The sequence below is a fragment of the Ceratotherium simum genome, chromosome 19, assembly GCF_057802395.1.
Source record: "Ceratotherium simum simum isolate JZ-2026a chromosome 19, ASM5780239v1, whole genome shotgun sequence".
NCBI lineage: Eukaryota > Metazoa > Chordata > Mammalia > Perissodactyla > Rhinocerotidae > Ceratotherium > Ceratotherium simum.
In genome coordinates, this window is record NC_141918.1 from 8,710,184 (window position 1) to 8,737,293 (window position 27,110).

At 38.6% G+C, this 27,110-nt stretch overlaps 1 protein-coding gene and 1 pseudogene across 1 annotated transcript in view; both read right to left on the reverse strand.

Annotated features, from left to right (window-relative positions):
- Window positions 1-27,110, reverse strand: part of UBE3D (ubiquitin protein ligase E3D) — a 150,072-nt gene that overhangs the window by 27,156 nt on the left and 95,806 nt on the right. The gene's annotated exons all lie outside the window — the stretch shown is intronic.
- Window positions 4,430-5,993, reverse strand: LOC106800537 (cytosol aminopeptidase pseudogene; annotated as a pseudogene).

Here is a 27,110-nt window from a genome sequence, read left to right on the forward strand (position 1 = left end):
CAAGGGAAAGCTAAGGTTCTGCCTCAAAATCCTGCTTTATCCTTTTCTAATGAATGTGGAACAAAATGACAGTTCAAAATGAGAACCTTTTCCAATTCTTATTCCCAGCATTGAAATGAAGAAATAAATTCTTATAAAGAAATGAATTTCCACTTTCTCATGAGAGATTACAAAAGCTCAACTGGGAAGAAAGAGAAGGAGGGAAGAAAGGAGAAAGCAAGGAGAGTGAGACTAGTGCAAACAGAATTGCAACGAACACAGGAAGAAAATGAAGTTAACTTCTTAGTTTTGGCAATGTTTCATATTTCTCTTCAAGTAGTCTTTTAATTTCTGAAGGAACAATGCTCATTTACCCTTCTACCAGGGGGAAAAAAGTAAAGGGAAAGCAAAAACATTTTATCTGCTTAGTCTTACTGTCACATGAACCCTTTACAAATCTGAGCTTTTTGTGCTATTTATATTCATGACATACATAAAGGTATAAGGTTTTTAAAAGTCATTTTACAAATGAGAAAATGATGGTGTCAGGCACTAAGAAACACATTTGAGTTTACTTGATGAAAAAGTTGAAAAAAAGACCAAAGCATTTTCCAGAATAAGTTCTTAGCTTAGCTTAGATGATTAAAGTACTATAAAGTACTATACATAAGGTTTGGTGTAACAGGATGACTTGAGATATAAGCTAGAATACTGTCTTCTTTGCTGCTATGGATTCATTCACAAGAGAATTATAAGAGTTTCGCTCTCCTCCCCTACCCTCCTGTGTAGAAAGGGAGAAGGACCCTAGCGAGCGTGAATCCTGGCCTCCCTCACCCCTCTCCTTGAGGCTAGAGCTTCCAGCGGCAAGGCAAATGGGCGGCCCCACAGGGAGAAAGGAGACTTCTTGAGATGTAAGTCAGGGGAGGAGTGGGTGATAAGTTTCAAAGTGGTGGCAACTCATGCTCTTTTTTGAGTGCTTGGCCTTAGAAGTATCAGGACCTGGGAGGGCTGGTGACTGTAAGAATGCCAGTGGAGATCCCGGAGGCAGCAGCACAGGTCTCAATTACTAGCCTTACACAGAGGGAGTCAAAGTGCCAAGGAAACTGTCTACTTTTGAATTTGGGCACAGAGTGTTTTCCCAGAAATCTTTTTTCTGATTTTTCTGAGCTGACGGAGACTGACTACTTTGGAGAAACAAAACTTGATTGAGAAAAACACACAGACATTGTAGTTTCAATATCTATCCCCAAACTGGCAAGCAGGAAACACTGTCACAGAAGAAAGAAGGTTCGCTGTAACCAATCACTACCTGAGAAAGCACTACTTCAAACATCACCATGTGAAATGACCACTAAGAAAATCACGTTTTCCGAGTCCGATTCATAACACTAAGTTTCAACTGGAAGAAAAATACATAAATTTTTTAAAAAACACTTTCCTAGAGAGAAGTATATATTAACACTATAACCAAATACCTCCCAGTTAGCAGAAGGTGTGAGAGAAGTGTTTTGGGATGAATTACGGAACAAAGAGGACCCACTTCTAGCAATAAATCTCTCAAGTCCTTGGCCAAAGTTTCCCTTCTCATCCAGGCTGACAAATGTGTTTTGGGATTTGATACCCAGAAAAATCCTTAGGAGGCATTCTAAGAGTAATTTTTCTTAGAGGAGGCAAAGAAGTAAAGAGGGCAAGGTAAACTGCCTTCAGTATTCCTTTGATATGCTTATCTTTTTAATAGGTAACACCACGTTGAACTGCAGCAACACAATTTAAATGGAAATTTAAGATACATTACACAATTTTCTGCCTTTTAAAATAGGAATGCACCAAGCCTAAAAAGATTTCATCAAGCCTAATTTAACCTTTTCGTGATGACCCAAAGCCAACATTATGAATTACCTCTTAGTTGTGAGATCTTGAGCAAGTCACTCGAACCCCTCTAAATGAGCTTCAGTGCCCTCATCTTTACTATGAGAATAATATGGATCTCATAGAATAGTGAGGATGGATTAAATGACATCATCCCTGGAAAGCACTTAGCACTTTACACTATTAAGACCCCTAAAATCGTAGCTACTGCTACTTTTTAACATATTTCTTTGCTTATGACTGATCTAAAAAACTGAGTTGACCTATGAGTGTAACTTCTGAAGAAGTTACCACATAAGATTTAAAACTCATATTTTTCTTCTAGGAAAAAAAAGATCTAACTCCCATTTCTTCCAATATGGTAGACTTGATGTCAGAAGAAGTCCTCTTAGTATAAAAGACTAAAAATGCTCAATAAATGTTTTTTTTAAATCTTTTAAACACATAGCTGAATTGTCAGAAGAATAACTGAATCCTCTGAGGTAGGAAAGAATCCTGAAGCCTCTTGGTAAGCCAGGGCTGAAGAAAGAGTTTTCCCTGAGGCCTCTGCCCATCCTTGAAGGTCTAGACTAGAGCGTGAGCTTCTAACCTGTGGAATTCTGGGGTCAGAGGACAAGCCTAGCACCCTGCAAACCAGAAGGTTGGATCAGAGACTGCTGAGATCCCTGCCCTTTCTTCCCTGCCACTCCTCCACAGTGAATGAACTGGAAAAACAAATCGGCATTCTAGAGGCAGACAGTGGATGAGGCTACTTGCCTGCCTCGGCCTTGGCTCAGAGTCTGGCATGGAGGGTTGGGGGAAAGGCACCCCTGAGAATTTCTAATCACAGGTCCACTCTTAGGCATGTTGGAGATTAGAATTCACCCTATTGATGGGGCCTCACAAACAATCCTCTCTGCCAAAAACATACTTTTAACTCAAGCCTCAAAGAACTCCCACAGATAAAGTTCCAAGGAGAACATGAGCTCACCAGCACAAAATTACCTAATACATGAGCAGGTCATCAGAAACAACTTACAGAACCAGACCTGCAAAACTGTAGGTATCTTAATTACGGAAGAATATATGATAAGTATGTTTAAAGAAATAAAATAAGTATCAAAAGTATGCCTAGAGAACATAAGACTTTCAAAACTTACAGGAAGATTTGTAAAAGAACCAAACAGTATTTCTAGAAATGAAAAAAAAAAAATTGCTATCAGAAATTTAATGGATAAGGCAAATATGAGATTGTATATCACAAGAAAGATTAATGACTGAGACTAAATTATTTCTAACACACATAAAAGGTATATTCTGAACAACTTTTACCAAAATTTTGAAAATGTAGATGAAATGGACAAATCCTTAGAAAAATATAAATAAGACTTAAGAAGAAATAGAAAGCCTGAATCAACCTAAACCTTTACCTCTGTTGAATCAGCAGTTAAAAATTATTCTAACTTAGAAAACACCAGGCCCAGACAGTTTTACAAATGACTTCTACCACACAGGTAATTTCTATCTTATTATAAAGTCTTCAAGAAACAGAATAAGAAGGAGCTCTCCCCAAGTCATTTTATGGGGCTATCAAAACTTTGACACTAAAAACTCACAAAGACAGTAGAAAAGAGGAAAATTACAAGCTTATCTCAACTTTGAACATAAATGCAGATCCTAAACAAAATATGCCCAAACTTTAGATCATGACCAAGTTGAATGTAACGTATCTGTAAGTTTAACATGTGAAAATTATTTCAGGTAATTCACCATATTAACAGATTATATACAGAAAAAAATTGTGTGTTGCAAAAGCGTGGAGTCAAATGTAAAAAAATAAATTTAACCTTTGTAATACTCTTCATAGGCTAATCGTACACTCACTGCATACCCAGTAATTCAAAACAGGTAAAGCAGTGCAAAGAGGCTAATGTCTTTCTTAAAAGTCAAAGAACGGCAGTCATTAAATACATTTTTCTCATTTATTCAAAAACATTTACTGAGCCTCTACTATATAATGAGGCACTGCGCTTGACAAGATGCACAATAATAAAACAATAACCAGGCAAGGCCTTTTCCTTGCAGAGCTTACAATTACTAATTGATAAAACAAAATACTTTGGTGGAAAAGTAAATTGACATGAACTTTCTGGAGAGCAATTTGGCAAAATGTATCAAAAGCCTTAAAAATAGTCATAACCCTTTGACCTAGGAAATGATTAGAGATTTGCCCAAGGCTTATAGATAAGAATCATTTCTACAGTACAATTTATTTTTTTGTACAAAAATTGAATTTACAGTTTATGAAAACTGCACAGTAACTTTACTTTTTTCATAGTCTCCAGTATCACAAATTCAAAACACTGTATTTCGCCTCTCAATTCAACTGCACATACTGAAAAGTGATTAGGTAATTTGTAAACAACTAATTACCATTTATAGAATATCTTTTAAGAAATCCTTGCCACGCAGCTATTATCTTTTTTTTAAATCACTGAATCTTTGCATAAATTGAAAAAAAAAGAATAAAGGCATACATATTTCATTTTATTCTGCATTTTAAAAATGTCATCACTTGTTTCCTTTAATATATTTTCATCCATTTATTAAAAACTATTTTGAAGTTCAACTGTCCAATTTGAGACACAATGTAGAAATTTCATAGCATTTAAATTAAACATTACCCTTGTCTTGACTGAACCTAAGAACTCTATTAGAGTCCTTGTTAGCCTTCTGGTTATGCGTTTCCTAAGATGTGGAACCTCATCTTTATTGGTCATCACACTTGCTATGGCTAAATGAGTCCACTTAGTATGAGTCACAATTTGTTCAGCTACGCTGAAGCTGTACATGGGCCCTGCAGATGCATCAGCGAGCTGACAATCTGCAACCTGTCTTATACAACGTTCAGAGAGAGACATCCTCCAGACATTGTCCTCCGTTTCAAAGCTGGCCTCAAACAGTTTGGTATGCCACCAATATGAATTGGTAAAAATTCCAGTGATACTTGTCCCCAAAGCTACGTCCATGGCATCTGTTAAAGTTGCAACATGTCTGCTGAACTTTGGATTGAAGATGTGCATGTAATAGAGAATGTCAGCTAATAGGATCCTTCTCTCAGCATCGATGTTATCAACTTGTATGGTCTCCACATTCTTGATTCTAATGACATTTACTGGCTTGTTGGGCTTATGCCTGGGCTTATTTTCACAAAGAGGGCCAAACCTATTATACTAAGTGGCTAGTTGAGCTTTGAGGCAGTCACAATGGCTGAACATACAGCAGCTTCTCCCATGTCAGCCCTCATGTAGTTGATATTTGCAGAAGGCTTGATGAGGTACCACCAAGGTCAAAGGAAATTCCCTTCCCACAAATACCAGTGGCATTTTACTTGCCTTGAGGCTGCTCCTGTAGTGAATTTCCAAGAAGATTGGAAGTCCATTACATCCTTTGGCCACACTTAAAAAAGACCCAATTCCCTGTTCTTCAGTCCAAGACTCAGGTGTGATCTGCACGTGAGCTTTACTATTAGCACTTTAGAGATTCTACTCATAATTTGTGCAAATATGGTAGGCATCATCTCAATGGCTGGAGTCTTCATCAAACAGGAGGCCAAGATCTGCCCCAAGCAAATAGGACTCCTTTCTGCCAGGCCTGCCGATCCTACTTCCATATAGCTGAGCAAAATACAACAGTTTTCTTTTTCTGCTTCAGCTCATCATATTCATAGAGACCAAGAAGTTCTCCTTCCACTGGAGCCTGGGCATCTCCCCAGGGATTCTCCTTCATAGAAGAGATCTCTTGGTTATGAAGCTGCCTGCACTCTGCTGCAATAGCAACTCTGATATTTTCTTTGCCTTCATTCTGATTTTCTTGGTCATTTATTTCACCTGCCTTTTGTTGTCTATGGTAACAGGATGCTGGGGAAGTCAGGATGTAGGCTATAAAAGGTTCACGTGTTGCCTGCCTTCAGAGGTAGGTCGGAATGATCAAATTTCTCTTGATTTTCCAAAAATCAATGTATCAAAATTATCTCCTGTCCACGTAAACTGTGGCCCATCTTCTTTTTCTTTGGCGTAGACTCCTGAAACAAGGCCCTTGTCATGGCTGTGGTGGTAAGACCCTAGCCCCAAAGATGCCCAGGCCCATATAGGGACACTACTACAGCATTATTTACCAGCTTAAAAACTGGAAACAGCCTCACGGTTCATACAAATAGTCATACAAATGAATACTATGCAGCCATAGTTTGTTATGTTTGCAAATCATATTAATGGCCAGGGAAATTGTTCACAAAAATGAAACATTAAGGGAAAAAAGCAAAATAAATACTACTCATGATGGAATATCATATAGATATTATAAATCATGTTTCAAAATGCTGGAAGTCAATAGCATAATTGTTAAAAGCCACAGACTCTGGAGTGAGGCCTGGGTTAGAATTCCACCCCTATCACTTACTAGCTTTGTGAGCATGGACAACATTTTAAACATTTCTGTGACTCAGTTTCCTCAAGTAACAAATGTAGATAATAATAATATGTACTTATATTAGGGACTTTTGAAAGGATTAAATGAGTTACTATGTATATAGTGTTCAGAAGAGTGACTACCACATGGTAAACAATAAATATCAGCTATTATTAAATGATATGGAGAACTGTTTATGACACAAATGCAGAAAGCAGTGTTTAACGTTATATACAACATGATTCCAGTTTTGTAAAAACAACTGCCCTCTTTCTTAAACTGACCTCCCCACTCCCAGCATGCATGCAAAAAAACACTGGAAAGAAACACACCAAAAGGCTAACTCTGGAGGATATGGCTCGGGCAAATTTATTTTCCTTTTTAGACTTTTTAGTATTTAAATTTCCAACAATCGTTACATATTTCCTTTAAAATTAGAGCAAAATACTTATTTTTTAAAAAAAGGACTCCTGTTTCTCCTAGTTAAATCACAGTACTCCTTGGTGCTAGCATGCCCCCTTTTCTTCACAGAGATCCAAGTTAGTGACATAACCTTCAGGTTAGCAGGTAAGATAAGAGAATGATGACTAAAGGAAAAAATATCAGAAAGGAAAAATTGGCAGGTTCCCACATCATGGAGGAGAAAAATAATTTCAATATTTCCATGTAGAGAAACAGGTCAGCTAGTGATGACACTCATGATAAAAGCCAGCATAGGCTCACGGGTAAGGAAAATGAGTTTTTATCCCCTTAGGTTTAATTTGCTTAGGTTTTGTGTTTATGGTCCACAAAGTCAAGATGTCCTATATATACAGGGAAAAAATTTGAATGATAAGGGCGAGTGACACAGATATGTCTGAAAACAAAGTCTACTTAAAAAATAAAATACATGATTTGAAGAAAGAATAATAAACCAAAGTCACCCCTCTTTTAATTTGGATATATTTTTGTCTTTATGAATCAATCTACCAAAACGAAAATGTCCCTGGGGAGCTGTCATATTTTCTACCTCCCCAGCACCTTCTGAACACCCTTGAAATGTCTGAGGAATTTCCTTTTTTATTGGTCCTACATCCCAAGTCAGAGCCAGAAAACTTGTTTCCTCAGCCTCAATGAAGCCAGGGCAACACCGTGTGACCAGGCTCCGCCAGCTAGACACCCTGCTCGGGACCTAGCTTTGGAAGTAAGCAACCTGAAGAGGAAACAGGGAGTCTCCATCCTGTGGTGACCATGGAGGCAAGTATGTCTTTCTGAGGGCAACAGGGTAGAGTCACTCTGTAAGCGAAGTAGTGGTATTTTCCCCATAACAACCGAGATGGCATATCGGGCTCTGTTCCTGGCTGTGCACTTAACTACCCAATGTTCTGTAATAAATTCTGCTTCTGCTTAAACTAGCCAGAGTGGATTCTGTTGTTTTGAAGAACCCTAATAATACAAGGAATGATGACAAATGTAGCCTCTAAAATATAAGCAATAACAGTAGATGCCCCACAAAATTACAAAAATATTAAACAACTAGTACTTCATTGGTTGGTCCTCTACTTTGCTCCTACTAACTAGAGACAAAATTCTCATTTACAGGCAGGGAAACTTTCCTAAGATCACATAATTGGTAAGCACATGATAGAACTGGTATTCAAATTCACAGGTTCCTAACTCTAGAGTCTGAAATTTTATAATTGACATAAACCTCCCCCCAACACACCACAACAGGGGTTATAAAACAAAGGCCTAATGATGATGCTTCAAAAATATTTCCTAAAGAGGGAAATCCCTGCTCGCTTTAACGAAGCCCTCTCCCAGACTTTTCAGTTCACTTCCTGTGACTGTAGAATGTAGAAATGGAGTGGAATCCATATAAAAAATGAGTAAGAATGCAAAATTTGGTCAAATGCTAAAATAGATCTTGGAAGCCACACATATGAATGACTTTCTTTTTTAACCCAATTTTTATCGACGACTCAAAACAAAGCAAGCCTACAAATCTCTCAGACACAACTGAAAACATTATTAATGATGTTACATGTATCATAAAAAGCAGAGGAACAAGAAATAATATGATGAATTTTTTAAAATACAGTTCAACTGTATCCTGATTTCTATAATCAGCTCTATATTGCAAATTGCCACTTCATCATAGTAAATTTGCAAATGTACTGGGAAGCTTAAAAAGATCTTTTAACACCTGTTTTAGGGACACCAACCACCTCCTGTTAGCCCCTCTGCACATTTGGAAAACAAGATTCATTTACCACATCTGCTTAAATTTTAAAACATGAATGCATTCAGTGATAATTTTATTTTGCAGAGTAGAAAGAAGCACAAGGGAGCTTCTAAATGTTGGCTCTCATTATACTTCCAATTATTTCAATTATTCCAGATTATGCACAAGGCAATTTCCCCTCTGACAAAATGCTGGATAAAGATACCCATGGGAATCCAAATAGCAGCAGTCTTTGTACATATGGTAAATTATGTTCTTGGGGGGAAAAAGCTGTAAGTTAGGTGATGTAATATGCATTTAATTTTCTTATGGAGACACTATTATAACAAAGGCTTGTATAACTAAAACTAGTCCCAAATTTATATATAAGTGACTACAAGCATCTCATTTAATCAACTCTTCTGCATTATTTAAAGCATAATTACAAAAAAACAATACGTCAACCAAAATAATAAAACTATGCCTATTATGATTTCTCCTTGTTTTTATGATAAAAATCAGAGGATGAAAATGGCACCATCAGAATCATAGAAATAACAAATCTTTCTTTGGGTAAATGTAAAATGTCTGTCTAGCCCACAAACCACTGAACTCTTTCTTAAGGACTTTCTTACTTCATAGGAATAAGTGGCTTTTCAATAGCCATGTTCATCCGGCATGACCCTGGGCCCCAATCACATCTGATGGAGACAAACCCTGACCTAATGGAATTGTCTATCTCATCATGGAACGAAGACTTTTGGGGCAAAAGGGTCACTTAACTGCCTTTTAAGAAAATGTCATTTTTGCTAACCTTTTTTTTTTTTACAATTAAAGACCCAAATATGAGCTTTCCATAACTAAAAACCAGAAGATTTCTGATTTTCTTAAGATTCCAGCTCTTCAACACCACCAGCTCTACTTTGAATCTTAATATTAAGGCATGGATGTCTATAAGAGGAAGATAACCAATACTTGCTTCTTCAGCATTTTCCATCCATCCTTCTGTCCCTCAGAATGTGAATTCACACCACCACCAAGTTTCAAAGCTTTGAAATAAATGGTGGCCAAACTCAGAAACAATTAATTATTGTGTATATATTAAAACTTTCCACCTCCACCTCAAGTCTTGTATGTTATCTTACATATTGCAGTAATAAAGTGAACTACAGTCAGTGTGATGACTTCTTGATTTGTATCCCTGCTACCTCCTGGCACTCACTCTCAGATGGAGTCTGGCTCCCCTCTAACACCTCTCTCCCCTACTTGGTACCCGTATGGTCCCTTCTTAGGGCTCAAAGGATAAGTCTTGGTTCCACCTTGTATGGAACATTTTTATTTTAATTTTTTGGCACGCTACTCAATATTTTAAAACTTTTTTATTTTGAAATAATTTTAGACTTAGAGAGAAGTTGCAAAAAAAGTACAGAGCATTCCCATATGCCCCTCACCCAGCTTTCCCTAATATTAACATCTTACATAACCACAAGACAGTTATCAAAACCAGGAAATTAACATGTATACAATATTTACTGAGTAAACTACAGACCTCATTCAAATTTCACCAGTTTTTCCACTATAATTTTTCATTTGTTACATTTAGATCCCTAATCTATTTGGAGTTTATTCTTATGTACGGTTATTCTTATGTACTTTTTCCAAATAGTGACCCAATAGCTCATGGCAGCATTATTGATAATAGCCCCCAAATAGAAACAGCCAAATATCCATTAACTGATGAAAAGATAAATAAAATGTGGTAAATCCACACAATGGAATATTATTTATCAGCAATAAAAAGGAATGAAGCATTGCTACATGCTACAACATAGATGAACCTTCAAAACATTATGCTAAGTAAAAAAAGCCAGTCATAAAAGACTACATTGTCATCATTTTTTTAAACTTTGTAAGTTCAGTTTATGTGTCCCCTTTCACCCAGGAGTTGTTTAATAAGAGAATGTGTAAATATCCAGGCATAAGAGCCTTCCTCATTTTTGCTTTTGTTAGTAAACCGACTTTTAGCATTAAAGAGTGTCCTTCTTTGTCATGTTGAATGCTCTGGGGCTCACATTCTATGTTGTCTGATGACCAGAATCACTACCACTTCTCCCTTTTTCTTTCCATTTACACAGTACACTTTTGTCCATCCTTTATTTTTAGAATACCTGAATCACTGTTTTAGCTAGGTCTCTGATATAGAACTTATACTTGGGTCTTATATTGTGAACCAAATTGTAAATCTTTTTCTTTTAATAGGTAAATTAAGCTCATTCACATTTATTGTTATGACTGATATGTTCAGTCACAAACCTATCATTATATCTTTTAATCATGAAGTAAAAAAAATATTTCCTATATTTCTTTTCCTACAAGAGGTGTATATTGATATTTAGGAAAGTTTCTTTTTTTGTTCTAGGGGTTACGTTTGTAATTATACTTTTTAAGTGTCCTTTATTTATCTCTTTACCATCTGGTTTGCAAGGTTTTTTTCTTTGGGGCCAGTATTCTTTATCACTCATTTATTGCCTATATAACAATGGGTTTTTTCTATTTTCATTTTTCCCTATTCCTTCTCTTCCCATTTTTTCATTATATTACTTCTACCTTGTCAGAGGACATAACATGTGTGCATTAGTCTTCTACCATCAGGCCCATTGTTGTTCTAGTCTTATATGTACATCTATATATTTTTAAAGGCCATGATCAGTGTCAGTCCTATGCTGAAGTTTTCTCAGTCACTACTTGGCAATCCTCTAGCACAGGGGTCAACACACTTTTCTGTAAAAGACCAGATAGTGAAGACTTGAGGCTTTGTAGGCCATATGGTCGCTGTTGTAATTACTCAACCCTGCCAGTGTAGCAGGATAGCAGCCATGGATAATATGTAAACAAATGACTGCAGCTGTGTTCCAATAAAACTTTATTTACAAAAACAAGTGGCAGGCCATAGTTTGCTGACCCCTGCTCTAATACATTCTTCAAGAAGGGCTGATAAGTGCAGGATTCTCTAAATTTTTGTATGGTCAAAACTGTTTCAGTATTGTCTTGACAGCTGAAGGACAGCTTGGCTGGATATAAAATCTTTGATTCACATTTTTCTTTTATTGAGGGTTTTTTTTTTAAGGCTGCCCCACTGTTGCCTTGATTTGTTGGTTTTTAAGTCTGATGCTAGTCTAATTATTTTACCTTTGTAAGTTATTTGATCATTTGGCCTAGAAGACTTAAAGATTGTATCTTTGTCTCTAAAATCTAACAGTTTTAGTATGATACGTCTAAAAGTTGACCATTCTGGGTTAATTTGCCCAGGTACCCAGTGAGCCCTCTCAATGTGCAGATTCAGGTCTTTTTCTATTTGTGGAAAGTTTTCACAGGTCTGTGGAATCGGGTTTTTTCTATTTCTGGAATTTTTTTTTTTAATTATAGTTTTAAATATTAGCTCTGTACTATTGTTTTGTTTTGTTTTCAGGGACTCTGATAATTTTTTTAAATGATCCTTTCTTTGCCTCTTTCATCCCCAACACTTTCTCTTGGAGCTGAAGGGGGGCAGAATATGCCACCCCAAAATATGCCACATTGGCATAACGATTATCTTGAGTTAAAGGCACCTGAAAACAGCAAAAGCAAGAAAAATACTCTGACTTTCCTTCTTTTTCTTAAAAGCAGATGAAATTCCCATGAAAGATGTCCTTCCTGAATCAGAAGGAAAGTAACATTCTTATCATCAAGGACAAGAAGTTGAGACCGAAAGAATTCTATACAAACAGACCTTGTAAAATAATCATCTTCCTTTTGTCTCTCTACATAGTTTAGTTACTTTTCCACAACTGCCTTTCTTTGTTCAACGTACCATAAAAGCATGTAGGTTCACCATTTCTTTGGGTCACCATTCCTTATGAGGGCTCTTGTGTCACATAAAATTTATATAAATTTGTATGCTTTTCTCCTATTAATCTGGCTTATGTCAGTTTAATTCTCAGGGCTAGCCAAAAACCCTAAGAGAGTAGAGGTAAAAATTTGCTTCCCTTTCAGACATTTTTTTACTTCTTTCTTTATCTCATTTTCATTTTCTTGGTTATTTTCCTCTTTCTTCAAACCACTTATTAAATTTTCATTAGCCTCTATTTTCACTTGGGCACTTTTTAATTTATTCTTCATTTCTGAGATAGTTATCTTTTTTTTCCATTTCTTTCCTAAGTTAAATCAACTCCTTTTTTATTTATCCAGAGTTTTGTCCATTTTGCATTTCTGATTCAGGGTGGTTTTTCATATCCTCAAATGCTTGTTTGAGGGTCCCTAATTCTGTTTGGAGTGTGAACTTACACTCTTCCTTTGCTTCATGGGGAGAATTTTCCTCAATTGATGTTTGTGATCTTTTGTTTTCTGATTTTCTGCAAAATTTCTCTACTGACTTGACTTTCCTTTTGTTCATTTTTATGATATTGGAGTGCTTTATAAAATTCCAATTTTAAAAAGTGCCCTTTTCTGTTGGTCTAGCAAACTCAAGTGCTTTAGTGAGTTTCTCTGCCAGTGTGTTTCTTTTAGTGGTGGGAAAGGGATGTAGTCCTTTGATTGTGTGATTCTCTTTTGTCTTACAGAACCCTAAATTTCCCCCTTTTTTTCTTTTCTCCTTCATCCTCAATTGCTAAAAAGAACTTCTTTTCTTTTTGCTTTTTTCCTCCTCCAGAAGCTATTCTTTTGGAAGACTGCCCCATTAAGTGATGCCTACCCTTTTAAATCATGTTTGCCACTTTAAATTGTGTCTGTCTCTTTAAACGGTGCACCTGGTCCTGTATGGCATCTGGCCGTTTAAATCACATGGACTTTAAAATCCCTTCCCTATACTCCGTGTTCTGATCTGCTTGGACATTTTTCTAGCATTTTAAAATTTAGGCTGGATTTCATCTTTCTAGTTGTGATTCCAGATCACTCCTAGGCACCTTTGCTAGCCTCTCCTGTCTTCTCTGCAGTTTTTCTTGTCTGCTTTTGCTCATTAAAAGCCTTGTGGCAGAGTGGAGATGGGGCAGAAGTATAAGGAATTTAGTGCGGGAGCTTGTTGATTTTCTTTTCTATTTACTCATAGTTATTTTGCAGTTTTGGCATTCTCTGTCTCCAAGTAATGCCAAAGGTGTGGTTTGTGTAGAATTTTCACAGTAGGGAAGTTGTTTCTTATTGTTTTCAGTTTGGGAGACTGATTACTACATAGCTGCCATGGTTTTCTGCTACCTGGAAATATGTATGGTGCATTTTTAGATTCCAGGTGATGTATCAGAGGATGGAGAAAGAGAGGGAAACAGATTTTTCAAAAAAATTGGCCAGTTACAGGAGAAAAGCAGGACTTTCGCTGACTATTGCCAAAACTGTGGCAATATGAGAGGAGAAAACCTTTAATTTTATGTATCCAGAGTCAGACTCAGGCTGTGACTTCTCTCATTGATTCTTGACACCTGATGATGCCCAGTTGTGGGTTTTTTGGGGGCGGGAGGGAGGGACACAAAATGATTTACAAAACTGATAAAAAGCATCATCTTCACAGTGAGACTCTAAGACTTCAAGATGATAAAATGAAAGTAATAGTCAACAGAAAGACAAAATTTAATAAACTCTTATACACCCAGAGCAAGTTTAGTTTAAATGGATTTTTAAAAGCACCTAAATACCAAATAGCAGGTTATGTTCTGGATACCAACACTGGGTTAAAAAAAAACAATAGACAAAAAAAACTGAAAAATCCAGTGAATGGTTGAGCTAGCTCTACTGTCATTAAATACAATTTCCTTTCCATTTTATGCAACTCTAAAAGTAAAAACAAAGCCACTTCCATTTGCCACTAAAAACTACTCTGCAATTTGTGACCTGAACCACTGACTACAATTAGCAGAAAACTAAAAATCTGGGGATGTTTAATTCTATTACGACCTAAAGTGTTTCATTTCCTCACCATGCCACTTACCCATTTGGAACAAATTTGACTCCAAAGATAGAGAGTAGTGGTAAAATGTGATACCAATTACATTAATTATAAAAGTGACCACATCTTGCCTTTTTATTTACAAAGTGCTTTCAGACAGGAAGGGTAATTGTTATTCTCCTTCTACAGATGTGAAAACCAAGGTGAAATCATAGAAAGCCAAAGATGACACTAACGGTCCCTACCTTGAATTCTTCAAATATATGGCAATGACAGATAAAATATAAAATAAGAAAATTCCAAATCAGAGCTTCACTCAACAAACAAGCTAAGCGTTTTCTTAGACCAGAAGCACAAAGTGGGGAGGCAGAGCTGAAGCCATGGGCCTGATGGGGCTGAAGTCAAGGTCAGGCTGGGGCAGAGTTATGTTCATGAAAGGAGACCCAAGAAGGTTGCTGCTGACACCTGCTGGGGGTTATGACTTACGTGGAACTCCACATCTACAGAAATGGGGAGCAGCCAAGGGGCCTGTGGGTTCCGTGAGTGATCCACAAGGAGCCCAATATCACCAGAGAGATCCACCATTCTGGACTCGGTGCTGGAAGAGGTGGGCTGAAGTAGCTGCAAAACTACCACAGCGGTGGGGCAAGTCGTGGGGAGACTAAGGAGGAGAAAAGAGAACTTGCACAAGGTGAGCTTGCAAACCAAAATTCTAAAACACAAAAAGAAATAGAATCCTAAATTAGCCACAAAATTAACAACTAGAAGATTAAGCAACTCCACACACAAAATAACAGAATAAACGAAAAAGACTTAAAAGCAGGTATGTTTACTATCCTCAGAAAGATTTTTAAAATTTGATATCTTTTACAGAGAATAGACTGGTGTTGCCAGAGGTGGGGGGTGGGAAGTAGGTGAAATGGGTGAAGTGGGTCAAAAGGTACAAACTTCCAGTTATAAAATAAATTAGTCATGGGGATGTAAGGTACAGCATGGTGACTATAGTTAGTAATACTGTATTGCATATTTGAAAGTTGCTAAGAGAGTAGATCTTAAAAGTTCTCATCAGAAGAAAAAATAATTTTGTAACTATGTATAGTGACAGATGTTAACTAGAATTATTGTGCTGATCATTTTGCACATATATACAAATATATATACATTTTGCAATATATACAAATATTGAATCACTATGATGTACACTTGAAATTAACATAATGTTATACGTCAATTATACTTCAATTAAAAAAAAACTTGTTATCTTGGAAATGAAAAAATACATCCATTGAAATAGAACTCAATGGTGGAGATAAACACCAAAATGAGTGAACTGGAAAATCTAGTACTGAGGAATTTATCCTGAATGTGCGTGCACACACACACACGTATATGAAAGAACATTTAAGAGACAAGGAGAATAGATTGAAAGCCTCCAATATATGTCTAACAGGAGGTCAATAGAAGGAAATGGGGCACAGATAATGGAGATTTAATATATAAAGGCTAACAAGTTTCCAGAACTAATAATTAAAGACAGGAGTCCTCAGATGAAGTGGTCTCAGAATACTAAGTAGAATAAATTTTTACAAATCCACACATAGACATCACTGCAAAACTACAGTACTTCAAGCACAAAGATAAAATCTTACAGACCAGTAGGAAAAAAAGAGATGGATTCTATCTTCAGAAGAACAGCAATAATCTTACAAACAGCTGTCTTCTCAACAGAAATAGATGGCAGAAGACAATGAGTGACAGATCTTCAAAATGAAAAGGGGTACAGAATTCTATACCTAGCTTAGCCATCACGCAAGACTGCCAACAAAATGAAGACAATTCAGACAAAGAAGGACTAAGAGAGTTTATCACTCACAGATCGTCCGTGAAAGGAATACTAAAGGATATGGGATGTAAGAAAAAAACCAGAAAGCACAACAACTGATATGTATGTACGTAATAAATATTAAAATATTTAAAATTAATAATTAATTTATTTGTTTTTAAGCGAAACAAACAAAAAACAGTAGACAATAATGGGGCAGATGTGGGGTGACAGGAATGAATGTGCTTAACAGGTAGTTAAAATATGGGAAGGTTCTTGCCTGTTTGAAAAAGGTAAAGATACAGAACAATTTTGTTTTTACTAGAAAGCTTTATATTTTACATATTTAAAAATTTTACGAGTAACCATTACAAGGAAGAAAATTGTAAGCTACTGCTTTCAAGCATGCAGAGAAATGTCTTTTTAAAAAGGATGAAAAGGGGCGGAGTCAAGATGGCGGCGTAGGCAGACTCTGAACTCACCTCCTCCCGTGGACACAGCCAATTTACAACTACTCGTGGAAAAATTACCCCTGAGACAGAACTGAAAACTGGATAAGAGGAACTCCTGCAACAACGGACAATCCTAACTGGGGTAGAAGAGGCAGAGACTCCCTTCCGGAGAGGAAAAACGCCGCCTTCACAAGCCGCCAGCTTCACGGCCGCCGGGAGCAGCTCACAGGTACGCACCCTCCCTGGAGATGCGGGGTCCTGAGCCGGGGAGCGCCCCCGCTGTGGGCATTTTGTGGACCCAGCACAATCGACACCAGTGGCATAATATCTGACTTTGCCTGCTACTAAAGCATTGGGTAGCACCCCCAGAAAACCCGGTTCACAAAGAAACTAAAACTGGCTCTTAAAGGGCCTGCGCACAAACTCACCCATTCCAGAGAGCATCCTAAAATCACCAGAAAGAAAGGTGCACAGTGCTTCGGTGACAAGAGACTCACCTAATAGGCCCTGAGTGCATCTCGGTGAGGGGTGAGACCTCTCCAGGGACTGGGACATTGGCGGCGGCCATTGTTGTGGCCTGGTGTGAGCGTGCTGACACAGACGCCATTGGAGTTCTCCCTGAGGCCTGCTAGCCCAGGGTCTGCTCCACCCGCTAGAGCGCCGATCTAATCCAGCTCAGCCAGGGCAGGCAGCCCACCCTAGAGACTAGCCCCACCCAACAACAAGCCCTCAGGCAACGTGTGGGCCTGCATAGATTGGTGACTGGATTCTCTGCAGCCTGGCAACTGAGCTGACTTGAGCGGGGCAGGGTGTGCACAAGGAGCGGGTGGAGAGTGTCGGGCGGTGGCAGAGTGTGTGGGGCTCCCGCCCTGGAGAGACTGGGTCCACTTGGGGAGGTCGGGCGCTCACACGGGCAGGACTGTGTTGACTGTGTGTGTGGACCTGTGGGCGGCAGGGCTTCTCAGCCGCAGAAGACTTGTGCTTCTCAAAGACCCACATAGGAGGTTTGCTCCACCTTCCAAAACCTGAAACAATTGGGTGCTCCTGTGCCTGAGGCCAGCCCCACCCAGCTGCAATCCTCAGAGAGCTGACAAGAGACCTAATAGGCTAGAGGCTTACAGCAATTGTAAGGCCCTGAGCCTAACAACCTGCCACGCTGGGGGCCTACTCACTTAAAAGAAATACTGCAACACAAATGTGGTATTAGAACTTGCAGCCAACTGTGCTGGGGCTCCCCACACCTGATAAAGAGACTGAAGGGCCCACAACAACTACAAGCAGCTGAGCATTACAACAGCTGGCCAGGAGCATAACTCAGCCTCCCTGGGCGCCTACAGGGAGAGCAAACAGGCCACAGCAGAAGGATACATGTAGCCCACATAGGGGTCACCCCTGGAACATTGAGAACTGAGGGAAGCACACTGGAAGCCTCCTAAGCCATCACTTACATAAGGTCACCTATCCAAGAGCAGGAGACGTAGCTGACCTACCTAATACGTAGACACAAGCACAGGGAAAGAAGCAAAATGAAGAGGCAAAAGAATACATTCCAAGTAAGGGAACAGGACAAAACCCCAGAAAAGGAACTTAGTGAAACAGAAATGAGCAACCTACCCAACAGAGAGTTCAAACTAAGAGTGTTAAGGATGCTCACTGATCTGGGGAGAAGAATAGATGGACTCAGTGAGAATGTCAACAAAGAAATGGAAGATATAAAAAAGAACCAATCAGAAATGAAGAATACAATACTGGAAATGAAAAACTCATTAGAGGGACTCAAAAGCAGAGTAGAGGATACAGAAGAACGGATCTGTGAGCTGGAAGAAAGACTAGAAGAAATTACCCAAGGTGAACAGGTAAAAGAGAAAAGAATTAAAAAGAGTGAGGACAGTCTAAGGGACCTCTGGGACAACATCAAGCGCACTAACATCCGTGTTATAGGTGTCCCAGAAGGAGAAGAGCGAGACAAGGGGGCAGAGAATCTATTTCAAGAAATAATAGATGAAAACTTCCCTAACCTAAGGAAGGAAACAGACATCCAGGTACAGGAGGCACAGAGAGCCCCAAACAAGATAAACCCAAAGAGGCCCACACCAAGACACATCATAATCAAAATGTCCAGAATTAAAGATAAAGAGAGAATCCTAAAAGCCGCAAGAGAATGTCAAGTTACATACAAAGGAAACCCCATAAGGCTATCAGCTGACTTCTCAGCAGAAACCTTACAGGCTAGAAGAGAATGGCATGATATATTTAAAGTGCTAAAAGGAAAAAACTTACAGCCAAGAATACTCTACCCGGCAAGGTTATCGTTCAAAATGGAAGGAGAGATCAAAATTTTCCCAGATAAGCAAAAATTAAAGGAGTTTGTCACCAAGAAACCAGTGTTACAAGAAATGTTAAAGGGACTGATTTAGGGGAAAAGAGAAGACCACAAATAGGAAAAATTATCTATTTCCACGATTAGAACGTAATGGATACAAATGCAAAAAGAGGTTGGATATGATATCAAAAACATAAAAGGAGGGAGGAGGGTAGTTAAAGAGTACAGCTTTCAGACAGAGGTCAAACTAAAGTGACCATCAATTCTGTATAGAAGAAGTAAGGAACAGAGAAGGACTACTAAAACACTGAGGAAAAAAAAAAAAAAGTTAAAAAATGGCAGTAAGTACATACTTATCAATAGCTACTTTAAATGTCAATGGACTAAATGCTCCAATTAAAAAACATAGGGTGGCTGACTGGATAAAAAAACAAGACCCATATATATGCTGCATACAAGAGACACACTTCAGACCTAAAGACACTCACAAACTGAAAGTGAAGGGATGGAAAAAGATACTCCACGCAAATGGCAATGAAAAGAAAGCTGGGGTAGCAGTACTCATATCAGACAAAATAGACTTTAAAACAAAAACTGTAAACGAGACAAAGAAGGGCATTACATAATGATCAAGGGAACAATCCAACAAGAGGATATAACACTTGTAAATATCTATGCACCCAATGTAGGTGCACCTAAATATATAAAGCAATTATTAACAGACATAAAAACAGAAATAGACAGTAACACAATAATAGTAGGGGACTTTAACACTCCACTTACACCAACGGATAGATCATCCAAACAGAAGATCAATAAGGAAACATTGGCCTTAAACGACACACTAGAACAGATGGACCTAGTAGATATATACAGAGCATTCCATCCAAAAACCGAAGAATACACGTTCTTTTCAAATGCACATGGAACGTTCTCCAGGATTGATCACATATTAGGCCACAAAACAAGTCTACATAAATTTAAGAAGATTGAAATAATACCAAGCATCTTTTCTGACCACAAAGGTATGAAACTAGAAATCAACTATAGGAAGAAAATCAGAAAAGCCACAAATACATGGAGATTAAACAAAATGCTACTGAACAACGACTGGGTTAATGAAGAAATCAAAGAAGAAATCAAAAAATACCTGGAGACAAATGAAAATGAAAATACGACATGCCAGAATTTATGGGATACAGCAAAAGCGGTTCTAAGAGGGAAGTTTATAGCAATACAGGCCTATCTCAACAAACAAGAAAAATCTCAAATAAACAATCTAACAATGCACCTAAAGGAACTGGAAAAAGAAGAACAAACAAAGCCCAAAATCAGTAGAAGAAGGGAAATAATAAAAATCAGAGCAGAAATAAATGAAATAGAGACCAAAAAAACAATAGAAAAAATTAATAAAACCAAGAGCTGGTTCTTTGAAAAGATCAACAAAATAGACAAACCTTTAGCTAGACTCACCAAGAAAAAAAGAGAGAAGGCACAAATAAGTAAAATCAGAAATGAAAGAGGAGTGGTTACAACAGACACCTCAGAAATACAAAAGATTATAAGAGAATACTATGAAAAACTATATGCCAACCAATTCGACAATCTGGAAGAAATGGATAAATTTTTAGAATCATACAACCTTCCAAAACTGGATCAAGAAGAAGTAGAGAATTTGAATAGACCAATCACCAGTAAGGAGATCGAAACAGTAATCAAAAACCTCCCCAAAAATAAAAGTCCAGGACCAGACGGCTTCCCTGGTGAATTCTACCAAACATTCAAAGAAGACTTAATACCTATCCTTCTCAAACTCTTCCAAAAATTGAGGAGGGGGAAGCTCCTAACTCATTCTGAAGCTGACATTACCCTGATACCAAAACCAGACAAGGACAACACAAAAAAAGAAAATTACAGGCCAATATCACTGATGAACATCGATGCGAAAATCCTCAACAAAATACTAGCAAATCGCATACAACAATACATTAAAAAGATTATACACCATGATCAAGTGGGATTTATTCCAGGTATGCAGGGATGGTTTAACATTCGCAAATCAATCAACGTAATACACCACATTAATAAAATGAAGAACAAAAATCACATGATCATCTCAATAGATGCAGAGAAAGCATTTGACAAGATCCAGCATCCATTTATGATAAAAACTCTGAATAAAATGGGTATAGAAGGAAAGTACCTCAACATAATAAAGACCATATATGAGAACCCCACAGCTAATATCATCCTCAATGGTGAAAAACTGAAAGCTATCCCTCTAAGAACAGGAACCAGACAAGGATGCCCACTGTCACCACTCCTATTTAACATAGTATTGGAAGTCCTAGCCAGAGCAATCAGGCAAGAGAAAGAAATAAAAGGGATCCAAATTGGAAAGGAAGAAGTGAAACTGTCACTATTTGCAGATGACATGATTTTATATATAGAAAACCTAAAGAATCCACCAGAAAACTTTTAGAAGTAATAAACGAATATGGGAAAGTTGCAGGATACAAAATCAACATACAAAAATCAGTTGCATTTCTGTACACTAACAACGAAGTAGCAGAAAGAGAAATTAAGAATACCATCCCATTTACAATTGCAACAAAAAGAATAAAATACCTAGGAATAAACTTAACCAAAGAGGTGAAAGATCTGTACACGAAAACTATAAAACATTTCTGAAAGAAATTGAAGAAGACACAAAGAAATGGAAAGATATTCCGTGCTCTTGGATTGGAAGAATTAACATAGTTAAGATGTCCATACTTCCTAAAGCCATCTATAGATTCAATGCAATCCCTATCAAAGTTCCAACAACATTTTTCACAGAAATAGAACAAAGAATCCTAAAATTTATATGGAAAAACAAAAGACCCGAATAGCTAAAGGAATCCTGAGAAAAAGAACAAAGCTGGAGGTATCACACTCCTGATTTCAAAATATACTACAAAGCTATAGTAACCAAAACAGCATGGTACTGGCACAAAAACAGACACACAGATCAATGGAATAGAATCGAAAGCCCAGAAATAAACCCACACATCTATGGACAGCTAATCTTTGACAAAGGAGCCAAGAACATACAATGGGGAAAAGAAAGTCTCTTCAACAAATGGTGTTGGGAAAACTGGATAGCCATATGCAAAAAAATGAAAGTAGACCCTTACCTTACACCATACACAAAAATTAACTCCAAATGGATTAAAGACTTGAATGTAAGACCTGAAACTGTGAAAGTTCTAGAAGAAAACATAGGCAGTACGCTCTTCGACATCGGTCTTAGCAACATCTTTTCAAACACCACATCTGACCGGGCAAGAGAAACAATAGACAAATAAACAAATGGGACTACATCAAACTAAAAGCTTCTGCACAGCAAAGGAAACCATCAACAAAACGAAAAGACAACCTAACAATTGGGAGAAGATATTTGCAAACCATACATCTGATAAGGGCTTAATCTCCAAAATATATAAAGACCTCATGCATCTCAACAACAAAAAAACTACCAACCCAATTAAAAAATGGGCAAAAGACCTGAACAGACATTTCTCCAAAGAAGATATACAGATGGCCAACAGACACATGAAAAGATGTTCAAAATCACTAACTATCAGGGAAATGCAAATCAAAACTACAATGAGATATCACCTCACGCCCGTCAGAATGGCTATAATTAACAAGACAGGAAACAACATGTGTTGGAGAGGTTGTGGAGAGAAGGGAACTCTCATACACTGCTGGTGGGAGTGCAAACTGGTGCAGCCACTATGGAAAACAGTATGGAGATTCCTCAAAAAATCAACGATAGAACTACCATATGATCCAGCTATTCCACTGTTGGGTATTTATCCAAAGAACTTGAAAACACCAATTTGCAAAGGTACATGCACCCCTGTGTTCATTGCAGCCTTATTCACGATAGCCAAGACTTGGAAGCAACCTAAGTGCCCATCAAGGGACGAATGGATAAAAAGCTGTGGTATATATACACAATGGAATACTACTCAGCCATAAGAAACGATGAAATCCAGCCATTTGTGACAACATGGATGGACATTGAGGGCATGATGCAAAGTGAAATAAGTCAGAGGGAGAAGGTCAAATACCGTATGATTTCCTTCATTAAGTAGTAGATAATAACAACAATAAACAAACACATAGGGACAGAGATTGGATTGGTGGTTACCAGAGGGGAAGGGGGAGGGAGGAGGGTGAAAGGGATAATTGGGTACATGTGTGTGGTGATGGGTTGTAATTAGTATTTTGGTGGTGAACATGATGTAATCTATGCAGAAATAGAAGTACAATGATGTACACCTGAAATTTTTACAATGTTATAAACCAATGTTACTGCAATAAACAAAAAATTAAAAAAAAAAAAATAAAAAGGATGAAAAAACTATCAAGGCAACAGAGGACAAAAAACAAGAAAAAACGAAGAAAAGGTGAAGTATCACAACCAAAAACACACACTCTACACCCCACCCCACACACACAAAGATGGTAAACATAAGTCCAACTCTATTATTAATCACAATAACATAAGCACGTTTAACTCATCTACTTAAAATAAAAATATCAAAAACGTGTTCTGTTTTTAGTGCTTTGATTTCTGCTAAAAGCATTAGTATATTTGGGGGACTTGACGCTGAAAAGCAGCTGACGGTTCAAATGGACAGTGTCCCAAACGTATACTGCCTTTACAAATGGTTTTCCAGCTGAAGTTACATAAGAAGGAAACAATTTCAGACGAGCAGGAAGAGAGTCACAAACATTGAGACCATGGATAAATGTAGTTGTTTATAAAGAACTGCATCCAGCTCTAACGAGACAAGAAAAAGGACCAGCACCTAAACGTTACTTGGTTAATTCTTTACTTCAGTTTAGTCTGTGTTCTGTTATTGTAGCTTCAGACAACACACCAGACTTGTTCTTGTACGCTACAGATGAATCAAACTACCTTAAATTACTGGAAGCTGACTGCTGACGCTAACTGCATGAAGCCCGGTTAAAGCTACAGAAATACTTTCCCTGCTGCCCCAGCATAATCACCCCTCTGCCACCATCATTCCCAACTTCTAACCTAGAAGGAAGTTGATCTCTAAGGGGATGCTAGTCTTAGACTGGATGCTAGCCTTTCTTCTTCTGGCTATCTTACCCCACAAGCTCTCACACTTCCGGGAATCCTTCAACTACTGACACTTAGAATCAGTGGATTTGGGGGCTGGAGGAATGAGAAAGTTGAAACCTAGGCAGGTAAGTGACTTGTGCCCAGTTATATGGTTGCAGGTCTCAGAGCAGCCAAGACCAGAACTCAGACCATCTCCCACCTCCACATCAGGGCTTTTCCCCACTACATCACATATCAGGTCGATGAGAGCCGGGACGAAAGGATAATAAGTAGAATAACTTCCTTCTTGTTCCTCACAATTCCTTTGGCCTAGTCCCCTAACACCTTTTCTGCTCTAAATCGTCTCACTTTGCTGAAGTGATTAGTCATCACTAGGAGGGCTCACGAGGGTTCTCAGTCGAGGCTTAGAACAGTTTCACCTTCCAGTTCATCATTCCCTTGCAGGCTGGCATCCTTCCCAGGCTGCTGTTTCCCCCTCTAGCCAGAAAAGCTCCTTCGAACAACACAGTGGCTTCCTCCACAGGAGAAGTGAGTTCAGTCATTTCAGCCTTGATCCTACTTTGTTTCTAAAAGCAGACATGTATCTTTAGCCTCCTTTCCAAGGAAGCAAGACCCACCACCAGGAAGCCACTTGACTACACACAGCCATGCTCAGTGTGTGGGGAAGAACCAAGCCCCCTTGTTGATAGCTCCAGGCAAGGGGAGAGGCTCACACTTTAGAAAACTTTCTTGGAGTAACCGTACTTACAAACAAAATAAATGCAAATGCAAAACCACTGGAAAATTCCTAAGCCATGAATGTTTCAATGTGGATCAGGACCCAGAGTCAGAAACAAAGGGGAAACCAAAAGTAGAAACCACCTGAGGGAGGGTAGAGAAGAGGGAAGCAGAGAAATCACAGGCTGTCCAGAGAACATGTCACACTTCTTCCTCTTCCTTTTCTGACATGCAGCCCACCTGGCAGTATTTTCCCTTTACTTGCTTCCACGTGAAGGACTGACCTGAGGTCTCAGGCAGGAAGAGCCAAGGGCCAGACAGCTCCCTAACCCCATCATTCCTGACCCTTTCTTGTGGCTGGTGGGAAGGTCTCGTGACATAGTCTCCATTCTCTTGGAGAGCAAAAAAGAAAAGAAAAAAAACTGCATAATGTAGCTTTATCTATGCTTTTCTTCAACACTTTCAAGATGTTCAAAAGAAATAAGAACCTAGTCCCTTTAGAGAATAAAGTTACATTATTCAGCTTGGCTGAATCAATTAAGAACAGCTGGGAACAGACAAAATGACACTGTGTATCTACTTTAGAAGCAACTTTATAATTTAACCCAACCCCCTCACTGCACAGATGAAGAAACTGGGACCCACAGAGGTTACCTGCCTAGATGAGGGTAACAAGGGCAGTTGGTGGCAGATCTAAGACTAGACCCAGAGTGTCCTACGTCAGGGTGAGCGACTGTCCCACCACACCAGACTTGCCATGAAAAGGAGAGAGGCTACAGAGGCTGCCCAGCCCTGAGGGAAGGAGGAAGCCCAGAGACTGGGAGACACTGGAGGCTAGGTGTGAACACCTAGCCTTCACACTGAACTGCAGAAAGATGAGTTACAGAGACAGCTAACACCTGGATTCTACCACGCATCTGAGTGTGAAAGGGAAAGATCACAGTAGAAGGAAAAAAAAGTAAAAGAAAAAAATACAGACTTCATGACAAGGACTCAGTTTACTTCAACAGTCAGGGACTATGTTAAGTACAGGTTAATAAGGAAAAGTGAAGAAAAGAGGAAAGTAATTAAGCTATTTGAGCTAGTGACTAGGTGTTCGTCATAAAAGATTTTTTTTCCTTTACATTTCTGACTTTAGTGGGGATACATTCTATTATCATATAAGAATTTCTTACCTTGGGTTCTTGAAAATCTTTGTCAGAAACACTTTGGATGTTTGTTATAATAAAGATTCTTGGGCTCTGCTCCAGAGTTATTGAATCAGAATCTCTCGGGTTCTCACTCAGAAATCTGAATTTTAAACAAGCTTCCCATGGACACCGACATTTAAGAACCAGTACCATCCATAATCCCTTCATCACAGAATTAGACAACCCCATGTGTCCTCTAGTCCTCCCACGTCCACTTCAGAGTGACAACACTGAGGAACAGAGACAGGGAGTGCCTGCAAATCACAAAGGTTGCTCAGAGCCTGCCAGGCCTTCTCTCCCCATCACGTCATGAAGGACTGAACTGGGCTAGGTAGCAGTTGGTTTAATCTTCAGATTCTATATTTTTAGGCTAAAATTACAAATAAGTGCTATTTTGCTAATGAAAACCATACCACATTTTCTGTCATGAGTATGTATTTCCTTTAAAGTCAGGGGAAAAAAGTTAACTTATTAAACACAAGCAAACAAAACAAAAGACAGAATTAATAACTTTCTGGGCTGTACCTCCTTCCTGCTTCTGTCAATAAGGCCAAAGCCAGAGCGCCTCCCACCCAATCAGGCTCCCCTACCGAGTGGCAGCTCCTCAGAGTAAAGGCCAGCGCCACAGAAGGCCTGGGGACTGTCCCGCTTTGCCGACAAGCCCAGCTCCTATTTCTGAGGAGCAGGGCGTGTGGCGGGAATCTGGGTGGGGGTGAGCAGCCTCTTGAAAGATGTGATGTGGCAGCGAGGTGAGCTGGCTGAATGTGTGGTAACCCTCCAGGCTCTCTGGCTGGCCCCGTCCTCCAGATTTTCTCCGGAGTATGGCAAAACGGTAGAGTCCAATATGAAGGGAGGCAGAGGCAGGGAGAATTCAGACTAGAGAACTGTATTAATCTAAAGATACCTGCTTATTTCCCCAAACCACAGAACACCCTGCAGGGCAAAAAGGAATGAAGAAGGCAACATCCTTTGCACACCCAAATTGCTGAGGCAATTCTCAGAAATCTGTTTTGAGGAGAGAGATTGAAAATAGAGCAGTAATCACTACCTTT